Source organism: Megascapheus bottae, chromosome 8 (genome assembly GCF_031878675.1).
Source record: "Megascapheus bottae isolate mThoBot1 chromosome 8, mThoBot2.hap1, whole genome shotgun sequence".
In the NCBI taxonomy this organism is placed as follows: Eukaryota; Metazoa; Chordata; class Mammalia; order Rodentia; family Geomyidae; genus Megascapheus; species Megascapheus bottae.
Genome location: NC_143516.1, coordinates 49,670,642 through 49,688,407, shown reverse-complemented (window position 1 = coordinate 49,688,407; position 17,766 = coordinate 49,670,642). Strand labels below are relative to the sequence as shown.

The 17,766-nt window shown below is 36.3% G+C and overlaps 1 pseudogene; it reads right to left on the bottom strand.

Annotated features, from left to right (window-relative positions):
• LOC150059920 (TP53-regulated inhibitor of apoptosis 1-like) overlaps positions 1-15,184 on the bottom strand; it is a 178,435-nt pseudogene extending 163,251 nt beyond the window's left edge.
• Between the last annotated feature and the right edge of the window lie 2,582 nt (positions 15,185-17,766).

Here is a 17,766-nt window from a genome sequence, read left to right as displayed (position 1 = left end):
GAAAGATGGTTCATATGATATAAACCATATTTGTTTGAACTTGCTGAAGAAGTCTCACTGATCATTCTGCTACTTAAAGGACATGGATTTAAATTTAAATTTAGTTTAATTTTAATTTAAAATTTAATTTTAAGGTCTCTGAATTAAAAACAAAGGCCCAGGCTATGTCCTTAAGGATATAAGAAATCTGGAATGTGTAAATAAGAAAACTAAAATGTTTATCCTGTGTTTATTATTACTCTGGTCTCAGTCCTATGTTCCTGCCATGCTTCTGTTAACATGTAGTCTCTTAACTAAAATTCAAAGAACCTAAAAACAAAACAAAACAAAAACCTCAAATCAGAGATAGTTCCTTCTGGGTGTAATCCCATTTATTCAGCATGAAAATATTGAGACACTTATTTGAAAATGTGAGACTACCATCTCAACAAAACTCATCTGGGTGTTGTAGTCATACATTGTAATCCCTTCTACAAAGGGTACAGGGTTAGGAGAATTGCAAGCTGAACCTGCCTTTGATCAGGCTCTCCTTGGAAAAAATAATCTAAAATCAAACAGGACATGGTTCATGTATTAAAGCACTTGAGTGCAAGCTCAAGGTCTTAAGTTAGATCCCTAGTCAACAAAGTCAAACAAAACAAACAAACAAAAAAACAGAACGACAACAACCACAACAACAAACAAACAAAAACAAAACCAGAAAAACAAGGGGAATGATTTCCTGACTCACTTCCACTTACAGGTCACAATGTGATTTATGGTTTTCCAAACATGGTTTGATTCCCCTTAAACTGTCTGTTTTGATTTCTGAAACTTTCATTAAGTCTAAGCAGTGAATAGTGATCCTGTTTTTTCAGTGCTATTTTGAATCTCTTCTGTTAGACATAATTACATGGCTATGTCATGGGAGGACAGGTCCTTTTAATCTATGTACAGGAGAAGATTCCAGAATCTTTGCAGATACAAAAATCCCAAGCTGCTCAAATGTCTTATACAAACAGATTTAATATTTTCATATAGTCTGTGAACATCATGTATACTTTAAATTATATCCAATCGCTTCAAATTATTGACACTCAGAATTGTTTAGAAATAATGAAAGTCTATAAATGCTAAGTGTATATGAAATTTCTGTCTTTTGCTTCATTCCTTTTTATTTTTTCATTTTTTGTCTCTCTCCTTTATTCCCCCACTCCCTTCCCTTACTGATCCCCTCTTTTCTCCTCTCTCTCTTCCTCTTGCCTTTCCTTCCTTAGTTTTATGTAGTACTTGCTAGCCAGGTACTCTACCATTTGATCCAGGCTACTTTTTCTACTCTGGTACCTCATGTTCCTTTACCAGGGCCAAGAATAGTCTTCCTAGCTGTATCACCCAGTGTAGCTGGAATTATAAACAAAAATAACTAAGCAGAGTTTCTTCATACATGTAGATGTAGGTTCTCCCTATCTTTCTACCAGGACTAATCTCCAATCTCCAATCTCCACTATCAAAGTAGCCTGCAATACAAGCATGTACCATCCCACTATGCCACACACAATTTCTTTTCAAAAGTTTTCTGTGGACAGCTGAAACACTATGTGTGTAAATTCTATTACTTTCCCTAACAGCTATCAAGATAAATTACATGGACTTATTCAAAACTGTTATAATATGAAGGGAGAAACTAAAACACAAGACAAAAGAGTTTTTAAATGTCTTGCATGAGTTTTTGGACATTAATTGAGGATTAGCACGTAGTTCTAGCTGAGTTTGCTCATTGGAATTTGTGATGGTTAGGCTCCCAACTCTTTTTCAGCCTAAGTAGGGATGCTAACTTTCCCGATGATCGCATTTCAAAGAGATAAAACCCTGGTCCTTCAAAAAGACATTTTTAGGTCTATAAGATTAGCATCAAAAAGAGGCAGTGGAAGGATTTATAATTGTACATTTTTAAGATTAAATGTTCTTAGAAAAAGGAGGTGAAAGGTTTCTAGTTAAGAAAAAATAAAAACTTACATAAAGTTTATTCAAATTGAAGACAATTTGAAGTCGATTGTATTATCTCGTTCAGAGTATAAAATTAGCTGTTTAAAAAACATCTGTATATGGTTTTATGCATAGGTATTTTAGTTACAATAATGCTGCTGTGATTTTAAAGTCTAACTGAAACTTATTACTCAAGTAAACCTGCCAAAAAGGGTACTGCGTGAAAATGTAAAAGTGAGCCTCTTAGAAAGACAGATTTAAACTTTTTAGGTTCTTCCCTCAGAACAGGGGCAAGACTTTAAGGTGGGAACACAAGACAAGAAACAAAGTTTAATTAGCCAAGAATGCAGGGTGTACCTGCCCTATAGACAGGTACAATGAAACATTCTATATAGGCACATATAAGAGGCACAGTGAGCATTTTAACATTTGAGTTCCTTGTACATGTCAAACAGGGCAGGGATGAAAGCTATTCATAAATAAACAACCATAGATAAAATGCCGTCTGGTTGATCATTACCGGGTTTCTTATTCTGCCGCAGCCATAATGGCTGTCACTTGAGCGAACCCAGCAATTCCCCAAGAGGTAATTGCTCTTGCTTCAAGGTACAGACTCCCTTTTATGAATTATTGTCTTCACTTGGGGTATATTTGTTGAAACTCTCTGTTCCTTATGGGTAGTTTTGTCCCTATAGGAAAGAGGTCATCAATCAGTCCTGCCATTTTGGTATTCAGACTGACTGCGGGAGTAGACTCAGCCCATCTGATCAAAGGAGACACATGTTAAGCAAAGGCAAATGTGTTAGGGTTATACTCCTTTTAGTTTGTTTACAGGCTTTAGTAAGGAGCCAGTGCATTTTATCAAAAGCTGGTTTTGAGCCAGACACTGGTGGTGTGAACCAGGTAGTCCTATCTATTCAGGAAGCTGAGATCTCAGGATCACAGTTCAAAGCCACCTTGAGCTTATCTCCAAGTAACCACCCTAAAACAGGAAGTGGTGCTGTGGCTACAAGTCATGGAGTGCTAGTCTTGAGCAAAAGTGCTCAGGGCCAGGCCTCACAACGAGAGAGAGAGAGGGAGATTATGCTAAACTAACTTATTTATTTATTTTTCTCCACATGACCAACCATGTACCTTTCTCCCTTTGTTTAACTAAATATTTTTAGCTATTCCAACTAAAATAATTTTATGATTTTGAGCAGATGATTGTAGTACTGCACATTTGATATTCATGCTGCAGATTAAATGGATACCAAAATGCTGTGTGTATGTGTATGTGTTTTTCTTGTCTGTGTATATATGTGTGTCACTGTGTGAGTGTGCATATGCTGTATTTTGAATTCAGATATTTACTCTCTGTTTCAGCTTTCTTGTGACCTATTTACTTGAGTCATGCCCTTAGTCTGCTGAAGATAGAGTCTATTGGACATTCTGCATAACCTGGCTTTAAATCACAATACTCATAGCTGCCTAATACTTAGAATTACAAGTATAAGCTATCAGTATATGGGTCAGGAAATAGGTATATACATATATATCTATACCTATATGTATTTTGCTTTGTTCAAGGTTTGATAGCTGTAGCTAAGTTTTTGTGCTCAAGGCTAGTACTACTCTACCACTTGAGCCATGGCTTCACTTCCAGCTTTTTAGTGGTTACTTGGGAATAACAATTCTATGAACTTTCCCAGGCTGAATTCAAATCGTCATTTTCAATTCTCAATTTCCTGAGTAGTTAGGACTGTAGTTTTAGCAGTGTCCCTTTGTCTTCTTTAAATGTATGAACCCAATCCACCAGGGATTTTGTGCCTCTAAAATCTTCAGTTGGGATCAGTAGCCAGATAGCTGTGATCAATGTAGGTGATTTCTATGATCTTTATTGAGATCTGGCTTGTTAATACAGACAGGAAAAATAATGTAGCCCAGGTCTTTTGTTCACTAACTCTTGATACATCTAGGTTTCTCGGTGTCTTTATAAGGCACATTTTTTTTTTTTTTTTTGCCAGTCCTGGGCTTGAGCTCGGGCCTGAGCACTGTCCTTGGACTTTCTCAAGGCTAGAGCTCTACCACTTGAGCCTCAGCACCACTTCCGGCTTTTTTCTATGTATGTGGTACTGAGGAATTGAACCCGGGTCTTCATGCACGCTAGGCAAGCACTTTAACCACTAGGCCAAACTCCCGGACCAATAAGGTACATATTTTTAACTATATTTTTTGTGCTTTTCTTTTTTGGTACCGGAATTGAATTCAGGATACTGAACTGGCTAGGCAAGCGGTTTGTCACTGAGCTACAACCCAGTTATACAGGGTACATTTAATCTAGGGAATATTGTGTATTTTCTCAGATTATGCTAAACTAAGTAGTACAGGAATAATTTTTTTCATTTATATATTAATGTGTCCTAATAAAACTATTCAGTTTTTTGCCATCGCGTCATTCCTTTGTTCCTTCCAGTCTTTTCCTTTTTCTTTCATTTTTCCTTTCTTCCTTTCTTTCTTCATTTCATTTTCTGTTTTCCTTCTTTCCTTCCCTTCACTTCCCTTTTTTTCTTTCCTTCCTTCCTCCCTCCCTCCCTTCCTTCCTTCTTTCCTTCCTTCCTCTTTTCCTCCTCCCCCCTCTCTTCCTTTCTATTCTCTCCCTCTCTCCCTCCCTCCCTCTTTCCCTAACTGCCTTCCCCCCTTTTTCCCTCCTACCTCCCTCCCTTCCTTTCTTCCTAGCTTCCTTCTTCTAGTACCCTTGTGATCTTTTTTATCTTTCTTGTTTATAACCGGTATAATACCACTTTAGCCAAGCCACCAGTCTAATGTAGTGCTGGATAATTAGATTAAAAAATCCCTCAAGTTTTAGATCTCTGCTGGCTTCAAACCTCCATTCTTCATATCTCAGCGTTTAAAGTAGCTAACAGTACAGATCAAGGCATCAGTTAAATAATAAGGCTTTAATGTTTATTTCTCAAGCTGTTAATTTGTATATTTTCTTTCAACATCAAATTTTAATATTTTATTTATTTAAAATATACCCTACATTTGCTTATGAATTACAGTAATAACCTTGTCTAAAGTGTATATGTTAACTTTAAAATATTGAATTTAAGCATACTATCTGCCTCTAGAATTGAATTAAAGCTAGGTTAACATGTGGTAGAAACAAATATTCTGTGTGATGAGTTAGATCAGCTTAAAGGTTATAAATGTTGCTTACCACAAAGATTAGAACTGGTTCAAGACCATGTAATATGTCAAAGACAGCATCAAAATGATGATACGGTGCCCCAACAGTATATAAGACTAGTGGATATTTTACATTTCATTATTTAAAGGAACATATTTTTAAGTGTGTACATAATTTTATTTTATTTTAATTTAATTTTTATTATTGGGGTAATATATAAAGGCATTACAGTTACATTCACCAGATAGTAGGTGTGTTACTTCTCACATACTGATACCCCTTCTCATATTTTTGTCCCCATTTCTCTCCTTCTGCCCTCTACCAATCATCTTGTTTTCCCCTCTTCCCTTTCCTTTTTCAAATAAACAAATAAATGTATAAAGATAGTGATAAACCATAATTTCTGAAGTAAATTTTCCTAGAGATGTCCTCGATCCTCATAACCTCTGCCTCTATTAGGCTGAGATTAAAGGAGAATTTTACCACCTTTTCATCTCCTCCCACTTTAGACAACCTTCTCTCATTATAACGCAAACACACTAATAGTGTGTACTAAAATTAGAAGCTTTAATAGAAAAATAGCAGATAGGCCATGAAAACCAACAATCTTAGAATTGTAATTTACATTCCACTGGGAGACATATACTAAAGGACATATTTTAATTTAATCCTCAGTTAGGGGTCCTGCTTTGAGAGGAAAAAAGGAACACTGAAATCAGCTTGCTATGAGAAAATGCAGATTTTAATATAGTTAGATTATAAGACAATAACACTTAGGACATTTCTCAAAATCCATGATCCCACACAGGTTTAATTGCCACACATGATCAGCTGAGAAGAATTATTTTTTCATAAGCATATAAGAAACAAAAATGTGAACAGAAATTAATGTTTCAAGTATTTTAAACTGTGCAGTTTTAATGTAAAGTTTCTTTCTTTTAAAGGAAAGAAATACATATACTCTAAAGTTTCTCAAATTTCTCACTTTGTGAAATATACATGAAAATAAATTATTTTGGCTATATACAAGAAAGACATACAGATTCATTAATTCATTCTTATTCAAAATTGATGCAGAAAAAATATTAAAATTTAAACTTAAGTCCAAATATCTTGTTTCTTTTTTTTCCCTGCTTGCTTCTTAATTAACTCCAACTTACACTTTTGTTTTCTGTTTCCCTCATCTAAGACATTCTAAACACACAAGCTCTTAATAGCATTAGCTGTCTCTGGATGCTGACAACACTGGCAGTTTTAAAGAAGAGCAGTAAGAAATATATTTTTCTTATAATCTCTCCATGGCACCACACCCCAAGAACTAATGAATCTTTCTGTGGAACCATGTCACTAATAGATTCCTCTCCGTGATTCCAGGTTCATTGAAGAGCAGTAGTTGTTTCTTTCTCCTTTCCACTCTCCTGTTGGCAATTCTCTTCTCTGAAGCCACTCCCTATGTGTCTAATATCTATTCTTTAATCACATAACCCCAGAAATACTCTATTTATGGTAGGATATATAGCAACATTCCTGGCTTCTACCAGGAATGTATCCGTTTCCAGTAGTGGTGATTGAAACGCCTCTACATTTGCCAAATGTCCCTTGGAAAACGCAGTCTTTCTCCTTGTTTTGTTTTGGTTTTGGCTCATTGTTTCAAGAAGTATTAGTATTTAGATTCATATAAAAAGAAGTAATTACTTTAAAAAGCAGGTCATAGAAAAAAATCATCTATGCTATCAAACTTTAGAAGATCGTTAATCTTTATTAATGTACAGTAGTCATTTGTTGTAATTATTTCAATAGTAACACATAATATTACAAACACAAATACAATAACACAAAATATCACCGTTATATGAAAAATATAAAGTTTTCTAGTTTTAAGAGTCAAGTAACCCAAAACATATGATAACCATATACATATATGTAACATCCCAATATTATAAAACAAGCTGGGTGTAGTAACTAAACTTCTATAATTCCAGCTATTCAGGAGCAGAGACCTGGAGCATAGTGGTTCAATGCCAGTCTAGACAAAAATTTTAGTGAGTGTTATACCAAGTATAAAGTTGCATGTTGCCAGGTATATTGTAATCCCAGCTATTCAGAAGACATATGTGGGAGAATCCAAATTGAGGATGGCCCAAATAGAAATCTGAGAACTGCATCCTAATACTCTATCCTACACACAACTAAGGGAAAAGGACTTTGGTCCAAATGTGTACTTGCAGAGTGCCACTCTGCATGGCAGAGTTAGTTTAGGATTATGACTTTTTACATTTTCTTTGTTCACCTTTTGAAAACTGATGCTGTGAAATGTGCTTTTGTGTTTAAAATAGTGATAGTACTAATCAATATCACTTGTAGTGAGAAATGATATACATGATTATTTAGTAAAGTCACCTAACTTTGTTCAGGAGTTCTTACATATTTCAATTTTATGCCCATCTGAAATTTAAAGTTTGTACAAACAAAATTAGCTTTCTATTAATACAATACTTGTGATGAAGGGAAGGATGAAGCCCTGTGGATAATTATAAGCATCTTAAGATTAGATTTAATATCATATTAATTCAGAAAGAAATATACTTAATTACTTAAATTAAAAGCTAATATTTGTATCACATAATTCTTAGTGCTTTAAGAAGAGTAAACTACTTTGCAATTAATTCTTTCTAAATTATGAAATAATCCTTCAATTATTAGCTCATGTACTCTCAACCCTTGAGAATTTTGAAAAGTAAAATCTGCTAATTGTAGCAGGTCTGAATTTCAAGCCTCTATTAATTAAATGCCCATTTGATAATTTTTTTCTTCAATGTAATTTTTGTTCTCTCTTTTTAATTTTTTGATTATCAATGTGATGAATAAAAAATGTAGACCACAGTCAAGTATGTGTATCTTAGGCATATCTGAGATCTGGAAATTATTTAAGATTCCCTCACTAAAATAACTAGCAAAATGTACATCCAGAAATATGGATCAAGTGACAGAACACCAGCATATTAAGCAGGTTAAGCAAGCATAAGCCTCTCAGTTAAAACCCCATTACCAAAATCATACAATAAAAGCAACAATAACAAAGTAGCAATAAAAACAGCAGCAAAAATCTTTGAAAAACAAGTAGATCACTGTGCTGTGTGTTTTTCAAGAGGCAGCAGCAATAAGACAATTGGGATAATATTTAAAAGTATCTTTAATGCACCAAGAAATATGCAGGGATTATTCCATATTCATTTTTTAAGGCTCATACTTGTAATCTTGATGATTGATCTTATCACTGTTATATTACAATGAAAAACAGACTTAGTCAACCATAGCTCTGTAACTTAAGTTTTCCAAGTAATTATCAAGATATAAGCAGCAACTGCCCTTTGATTTACTATTTTGTGCAAAGGATTATTGGAATAGCAAACCCTGGTGTTTTCCAGTACTTGTCAGTTTCAACATATTGGCAGAAGTCAGAAAGTATGAAGGGATGAGTTATCACCTGGACATTGAGTTTGGGGATCACCGATATTCACATGGACCATATGTATGCATCCCCTGGCGAGTAAAGATGCTACCTTGCTTGATTCATGAAGAACACAGAGACCAAGGGCTCTATCACAAAGAAATGTCTAATAGCATATAAAATCCACAAATGCAAGTAATAAAAGTGTGATATTTGCTTAGAAAACTGTATATTCATTATGGTTGACCAAATATGAGCTACTTTTGAGCATATAGGGGGTATTATATAAATCTGATGCTTGGGGAAAAAATCAGTAAGCACATATGTAGTAGGCACCATATTTATAAAATACTTGAGGCTGAGAGAAAGAGTTTCAGGAAAATACTGGTTTGAAAATTATACGTATTAAAACTATAATTTAATCTTAGCATTAGTGCCTGAAACATACAGGATCTAAAGCCAGATAGTAGTGGCTTACGACTGAAATACTGTCTACTCAGGAGGATGGAATCTGGAGAATTATGTTTCCAAGCCAATGCCAGATTGAAAAGTCCTCCAGAATTAATCTACAAAATAACCAGTACAAAGGAGGGCTGCATAAATGGCTCAGGTGATACAGTAGATAATCAGATCTAGAATTCATAACTCAGTACTAATTAAAAATAAATTATCTCTCAAAAATTAGCAGGATATAAAATCAATATGTAAAAGTTAGTAACTTCTCTGTATACCAACAAAAAGAAGTAGTGAATAATTACATGAAAACACTTTTAATGAAATTTTGGCATAGGCAAGTGCTTTCTGAGTATAATTCCATAGGCTCACCAAATGGTAGTGAAAATTGATCAATGGGATTTCATCAAGGTAAAAAGTTATTCTACAGTAAAGGATATATTTTCTCAACTACAAAGACAGTCCATATAATGAGAGAAATTTTCCCAGTCATATTTCTGACAAGGGTTATTAACCAGAATATACAAGGATTTATACAAGTCTTGACTTGAACTCAGGGCGTGAGCACTGTCCTTGGACTTTCTGAAGGCTAGAGCTCTACTACTTGAGCCACAATACCACTTCCAGCTTTTTCTATGTATGTGGTACCGAGGAATCGAACCTAGCTCTTCATGATGCTACCAAACACTCAATCGCTAGGCCAAACTCCCGGCCCATAGCTCCTCAAAGAATCCACAACTTGATTAATAAAAGGGCAAAGGAAATAGGCATGACTCAGAAGAAGTACATATAACCAATAAATACACAAAGAATTGTGCAGCATCTCTGTCCATAAAGGAAATGTGAATTAAAACACTGAGATAGCAATCTCACTTTAGATGGGCATCATGAAGAACATGAACAGCTAAATGTGTGTGTGTGGAGAGAAAGGACCCAGATACACTGCATATGGAATATAAATGATTACACCACTGTGGCAATTAATATAAGATTCCTTAAAAATGTCTGACTAAAGAACCACAAGATGACCCAGTAATACCATTATTAGATATTTATTCAAAGATTTAATGAAGAGATAAAACAGAGGCACCAGCACACCCATGTTTATTGTAGTATTACATGATACCCAAATTATGGAATCTGACCATATTCCTTACAGCTGAAAATGGAACAAAATCTGGCTCATACACATGCAGGTGTATGTGCACAACACACACACACATACACACACACACACACACACACACACACATATTGTATTCATCCATTATGAGGATGAGATTGTGTGATTTGCTGGATAATGATTAGAACACGCTGAATAAAGTAGCCAACCCCAAAACGCATACCATACATGTTCTCTCTGTGGGTACTGTGGGTATTAAGTTCCATTTAAAACCTTCTGTAAACACACAAGGGCATATGCATATATACATGATCAAGTTGAATAAAGTATAGTCTACTCAGGAGTGAAACTTCATAGAGTAAACCTCATGAACAAGTAATAGAATTTTTAACAAAACAAGTAATTGGAAGATGAAACAGTTTAAAAGAGAAAAATAATAGGGATGTGAGTGAATGGAACAGGGAAGAGTCTATACAATCATAAAACTCAACATACGTATGTGCAATTTGAGGTAACTCAATGGGTATGGGTAGGAGAAAGAAGGGGAGAATTATGAAGGGGTTATTCTGGTCAAGATAATGCAGTACATATAAATAGATAGACATGTCATTATAACCCCTTTGAATAAATATTTGTATATTAAAAACTTAGAGAAAAATAGAGCTGTCCAGAATAAAATTTTGGAAAATCATCTGTCTTAGTATATTTGTATCCCTTAAACTTCCAAACAGAGTTGGATAATTATTATTTGTCTCTAATTACGTGTTTGTATGGTTGGAGGGTTGGCCTGGATTGTAGAATTAATATGCTTATTCTTTTGACAATTCATTACTCAGTTTCAGCTTTCACTGCTGCTCCTTCTTTCTCCCATTGACTTCAGTTACCAACAAGTCTTTTCAAATCCTTTCCCACTTTATAGCTGAATAGCTTGGTGAGTGAGGACTTAGGAGCAGTACCAGAAACCATTAAACCTTGTACAAATGCTGCCGGTAAGGATCACCACAGCAGCAGCTCTGTATTCAATTATAAATAATAGCACAACCGCAAGTGCATGCCCTGGGCTTTCAGCTGATTAAATATCATAACTACACAGGCTTCTTTACAGAGACATCAAAGATGGATTCACAGTTTTTACGTAGAAAGGAAAACTCTATCATTTAAGTGTTAATTGGTGTTACATTGTGCAATGACGCTGTGAACTGAAAAGACAAGACAAGGGCTCCCTGCTGTAATGTTAAAATGGTATGCATCTATTATCAGCTTTCTAAATTGCTAGTAGTTTGTACACCACCTCATCTAGTGGAAATAATGCAAGTCCACAGCAGGAGGTGAATGGGGCAAATCTGCAAATTGATAAATGATTCAGTTCATGGACATCTGTATCAGAGCTTACTGTTTTCATGGATCCTACATTTTCTGGCTATAAATGAATAATGAGGGAAGTTACTTATTTCAGCTTTGGTCACCTATTTTTAGAGATAATGCTATGTAAATGGGAGATGTTTTTAATTATAGAACATATGCTACAAGCTATACAATGTACATAATACATGCAAATAACAGCAACCATTCCCTGTTGTCAATATTTATATTGACTTGTAATGTCAGGTTCCTGGGGCTTATTCTGAGCAAAATTTAGAAAGAAATTATTTTTGCTATCAGCAACTGCATAAGGTAGATCATTAGCTCCAATTTACACAAGTGAAAAATGACATTGGAATAATTGATGCTCAAGGTAGGTTCATGATAAGTCATAATGTTTGTTTCTTATTCTTTATTTTGATTTTTTTTTTAAATTTTTTATTGCAGGAGTAATGTATAAGGGGTTAAAGCTACATTCACCAGATAGTAAATGCATTACTTCTCACATTTTTGTATTAGATTTGACATTATGCATAGGTCAAAACTGAGTGCCATATTTACCATAGGATGGTCCTTTGTAAATTATAAGGATTATTCATCTTATGGGTATTTCAGTTATTGGTGAGAGAAAATATTCATAATCTCCTATAACATTTTTACATAAATAATCTAGATAATTATAGGTATTTGATTAGCGGAACTTTTGTAACAACCCACACCTATTAAGGAGAAAAATCTACCTTGCGAATAGCCACAAGTGGTGTGTGTGTGTGTGTGTGTGTGTGTGTGTGTGTTCACTTTCCTTGATTTTTTTTTTTTTGCCCAAAGCTAATTATTCTACCATTTGAGTTACAGCTCCATGTCAAGTGTTTTGGCAGTCAATAGGAGATAAGAGTCACCACCAGTCAGCAGCACCAGTTTCTAGCTCTTTTTTTTTTCTTTTTTTAGTGTATTTGTTGTTGGTTGGTGGTGGTAATGGTACTGCGGTTTGTACTTAGGGTTCTATACTTGCTAATACTTTCGTTTCATACATCTAAAACAAAATTAGAACTTCTGTCAGACTGGGGACTGCCATTTTTAATGAATTATTTGATTTCATATTAATTTGCATGAGTTAGTATCTTTATAATTTTAATCTCTATGAGTAGTTACAAAACTGTCACACATACACAATTAAGTCTTTTGCAAAACAGCTTGTTCATCCTGAGATATCAACTGTATTTTAAAATTCAGTCCTTCTAAAACTCCTTGAGCTTGTATTAAGCATTGATCTTTTCAGGGCCTATAAATTCATATTCTGTTGTATTGTAGGCTTTTCTGATTTTTTTTTACTTTTCATAATACATTTTTATTGCTATTTTTTCTTTCCTTTATTTTTTTATTGTCAGGGTAATGTATAGAGGCATTATGATTTTTATATATCTTTGCAATGCTTGACTGCATATTCTTGTTTATTAATAACCTTCCATTTCAAGGATGTACTGCAATTTATCTTTCTACCTAGGGATAGAAAAAAATGCGTCTTCATTTTTGTTACTTGTGAATAAAGTTTGAATAAACATTTCAGCCTACTTTGTGAAGATACATTGTGTCATCAGTAGTTTAAATATCAAGGAGCTCATTTGCTCAGTTGTTGGGTAAGATACTACTTTGTTAGGAGAGAATAGCCAGGAGTCTTTTTAGGTAGTCTTCCATTTCTCAATCTCAAGTAATAGATGCTATTTTGCTTGTCACGTTCTAGGCACTTGCACCCAGACATTATATAAAATATGTGGTGGCTGCAATTGAGGGATGTAATTTTAGATTTCATTTAAATTTGATTAAATCCAAGTTAATAACAATACCAACAACTACCATATTTGTGCAGTTCAGAATTATTATACCTAACGTTAGTGTCACAGTGTCAAATAATATTTCATCTTGAATTATTCCATTCTACATATACATAGAAAACAAAATATTATGAAGTATTTCTGATACATACCAGGCCAATGTACAAACCTTGTTTTCAGATCTTCACTATCACTACCATTTTATGTAAGTGAAAACCAGAGTTTCTCCCATAAATGACAGATATATGTAATGGAGCAGAGAATTTACAAAAGGAGTCCAGGGCATCTCATGGGAACATAGTGTAAATTTATTTTTGATAAAACAAGCCCTCAATTATGCTGTATCCAATTGCATAATAGAGTCATTTAGGAGCATCTATTTCCTGTCACTGAAAAAGTTGTCAAAAATTACTAAAGCACTATGGCCTCATAATATAAGTAAGAAACTATGTAAGATATAAACTCGTAGAAGATAAATTTCTACAGGTTTATCCTGAAGTACAAAAAGCATCTACTGATTGCTTGATTGAATAAATGAGTAAGTGAGACCAGAGAGACCATAAAAAAATTCAAAACAATTTTTTTCAGTCAGTCTTTCCCCAGCTTTCAGAATATATCTTCTTAACCAAGTGTAGCCTACATATAATCCTGTTTCTCTAGTTATGGAAAGGAATAAAATAAAAATATTTTTACCAGCACAAAAATTTTCCAAGCTCTAACTTAGTCAGGTCAATAGTGGTCATCACATTAACATCACATGACTATGTTAATTCAATATGGAATAATGTCCAGTATTTTACATCCACAATCTTCCTCCAAAATATCCACAATCAAAATGTCACTAGAAAGAATGGGCGATATAACAGCCATTTTGGATAGCAGTACAACATTTTCCTGACAAGTTTAATGTCTATTTAATATTTGACCCATTCATGTAACCTTATTCATAGTCAAAACAATAATAAGAAGAAGCCAATATAAAGTCCTTGAACATAATTTAGAAATGTTATAAATTAGGCATTTAGAAAAATACTACTCACCTTCTGTTAAGTAGTTGAGCAATCTGTTTGATAGATCTTTTCATGTGGTAGAATGTCTACCATTCAGCCACAAAAGTTGAAAGTAATAGATTAAATATAAATATTTTATAAAAAGAAAGTAAACTAAGATTACCGACTGGCTGGATCTGTTTATTTGTTTTAATTTTTTTTTTTTTTTTGCCAGTCCTGGGCTTGAGCTCAGGGCCTGAGCACTGTCCTTGGACTTTCTCAAGGCTAGAGCTCTACCACTTGAGCCTCAGCACCACTTCCGGCTTTTTGCTATGTGGGGTACCGACCAGCAAGGAAGACGCGACACAGGATTCTTCTTCTTCCGGGCCTATCCCTGGTCTTATAAGACCTCCGCCTGGCCAATCCTGAAAAGCCACATGGGAGATGCCGATAGGGCCAACTAGGCGGAAGCAAGCCAGAAGCCAAAACTTAGCCATATAAGGAGTTGTTTTCACAGAGAGCACTCGCCATCGGGATGGCTGAAGGCGGAAACCGGCGCCATCTTTAAGGCGCAGCCCTCGCAGCTCCCCACATCTCCCCCTTTTTTATTTATTAAGCAGCACGCAAGAGTAGAGGTCAAGGCTCTGCTAAAAATTGTTGTTCAGGACCGTGCACTGGTCTTCACCTGGGCGGTACCTTTCCCAAGGACTACCAGACCTGTCCGATGCCTTTTTACAGAGGTGGGATTTTGGGCATCAACCCACATGCACCCTGACATGCTCTTCTTGGGGCTCGTGCCGGGAAGCGATTCCCAAGTGCAGTGCGCTTGCCTCGCATCCTGCGCTTACTCTTTAAGTGTGGCAAGCCACACATAGGGGGACTGTCCTGCTTCTATGGCAGTGAAGGCCTGAACCAGCATAGCCATGTTCCGGCGATGGAGGCTCCTAATGCGGCAAATACACCACAGGCACAATAGGATAATTATGGCCAAAATTCCCATAAGAGATCCCATTCCCGCCCACTCTTTCAGGTGTCCAACTGCCAACAAGATCCAGGAAGAAACATCCTGCAGTAGAGTTTCATCAACCCGGGTAAAATTCACACTCGTAATGGCAGTCCGCAACTGCATGATTAATACATCAAATTCTCCAGTCCAATTTCCTAAAAGACAACTTGATAATTGTTTAGATAAATTTGCAGCATATGTGAAACCTGTCGCATTGGCCCAAACCTCCGTAGACCCAGAGGACCCTTGCCAGCCCCTAAAGTATGCTGCCTTTGACTGAGGGAGCCCTATAAAAGTGATATTACTCCCTGTCTCATTAGTTACGGTGAAACACAAGGTTCCTAGTAGGGTGATGTTGCGCTTTTCCCCAATCCCTGCCTCCTCCTTATCTAAAGGATAAAATGGGAGATTAAGTGTCTTATTAGTAGTAAAAAGGCGAGGGAATAAAGCTGCATCATATCTTACGGGCATGGGTCTCAGAAAGGCTGACAGGATCCCCCATCTCAGTATTGCACTCCCTCACTGAATTGTCAAGCACAGTATCATCAGAAGGAGGAGTATCTGCAGTGTCTTGCATTTCTCCATTTATGGCTTTCCGTATAAGTCGTTCAGGCACCCACACCGGATCCAGGCGGTCCTGCAGAAAAACACATGCAGATCCTCGTGCCCATGCCAGCACGGGGTCGGGGCCATTCCAGCACCCCGTGATCACATCTTTCCACATTACAGTCCCTAAATTTGGGGCAGCTGGAGAGCTGTGCTTATCTGCCGCAGAACGGCCATGGATATCCAAATTCAAAAAATTCAAGGTAAATAAAGCCAGGGATATTCTCTCTTTTGGAGTAGGGGCTAAGCCCTCTCCCCCTTTTTGTTTTTGTAAAAGTTCCTTAAGAGTGCGGTGAGCACGTTCCACAATACCTTGGCCTTGAGGATTATAAGGTAAGCCATGAATTAAGGAAACACCCATACGGGCGCAAAAGGAGGTGAATTGCTTTCCAGTGTAAGCAGGACCATTGTCCGTCTTTAACATTTGTGGGAGGCCCCAGGCTGCCCATGCCTCAAGGCAGTGGGCAATAACATTATGGGCCTTTTCTCCGGACAATGGTGAGGCATGAATGACACCGGAACAGGTGTCCACAGACACATGAACATACTTTAAACGTCCAAATTCGGGTATGTGAGTCACATCCATTTGCCAAATTTTCAATGGGAGTAGCCCGTGTGGGTTCACCCCAACACTAGGAGGGTGCTGGTAAATAACACATTTGGGACAATCCAAAATGACTTGACGGGCATCTGCCCTGGATAAGGAAAAACGGGCCCGTAGTGCCCGAGAATTGACATGGAAGGTCTGATGGAATTCTCTGGCTCTATCCAAAGAGGATACTGACAGGATCCATGGGGCTCTAGTATAAACATCTGCCATATTGCTTCCCGCTGTAAGTGGACCTGGAATACCTGAATGGGCTCTGATATGTAGAGGAAAGAATGGACTTCTTCTCTGCCATATTAATATTTGAAGTTGAACAAATAGGGAGTGAACAGATGCAGTCGCCTTTATATGGCCCACGGCTTCTACCACTTTCAAAGCATTTACTACATAAGCAGAATCAGAAATTAAATTAAAGGGACCAGGACAATTTTTAAAAACTTCTAAAACAATCATTAATTCTATTACTTGGGGGTTGCCCGGAGTAAATTGATGTTGAAGTGGGGGTTGGGTGTTAACTACATACACACCACAGCCTGTTTTGGACCCATCAGTAAAGATATTGGGAGCATCTGCTATAGGTTCTTGTACGGTAATTTTTGGAAAAATAACTGGGTGTTCCTTTATAAATCCCAATAAAGGATGCTTTGGATAATGATTGTCAATTTTTCCATTAAAGGAGCATTTAAGAACAGCCCAATTGTCAACAGCAGCACATAAAACCTGTACCTGTTGAGAGGTATATGGAACAACAAGTACATTGGGGGCTTGTCCCAAAAAATGAATACTTTGCTGGATACCCTGTAATGCCAACAGGGCAACCGCATCAGGATAGTATCCAAGGGACTTTCCAGGGGACACTCAAGGATGAATCCATAATAAAGGGCCTTTTTGCCATAAAACTCCAGTGGGCTGATAAAAAGAGGGGATTATGCACAAGGAAAAGGGTTCACCCTCCTTTAATCTGCATAGGGTAATATTATTAAATGCATTCTCTACCATCACAAGGGCTGAGCGGGCTTCCTCACTCAAGACCCGAGGGGAAGCTAAATCTGAACTGCCCTTAAGAACATCAAAAAGGGGCTTCAACTCATAATTTGGTATACCTAAATAATTCCTTATCCAATTAATATCTCCTAACAATTTTTGAAAATCATTCAAGGTTTTCAAATTATCTATTCTCAAAGTTAACTTCTGTGGCAT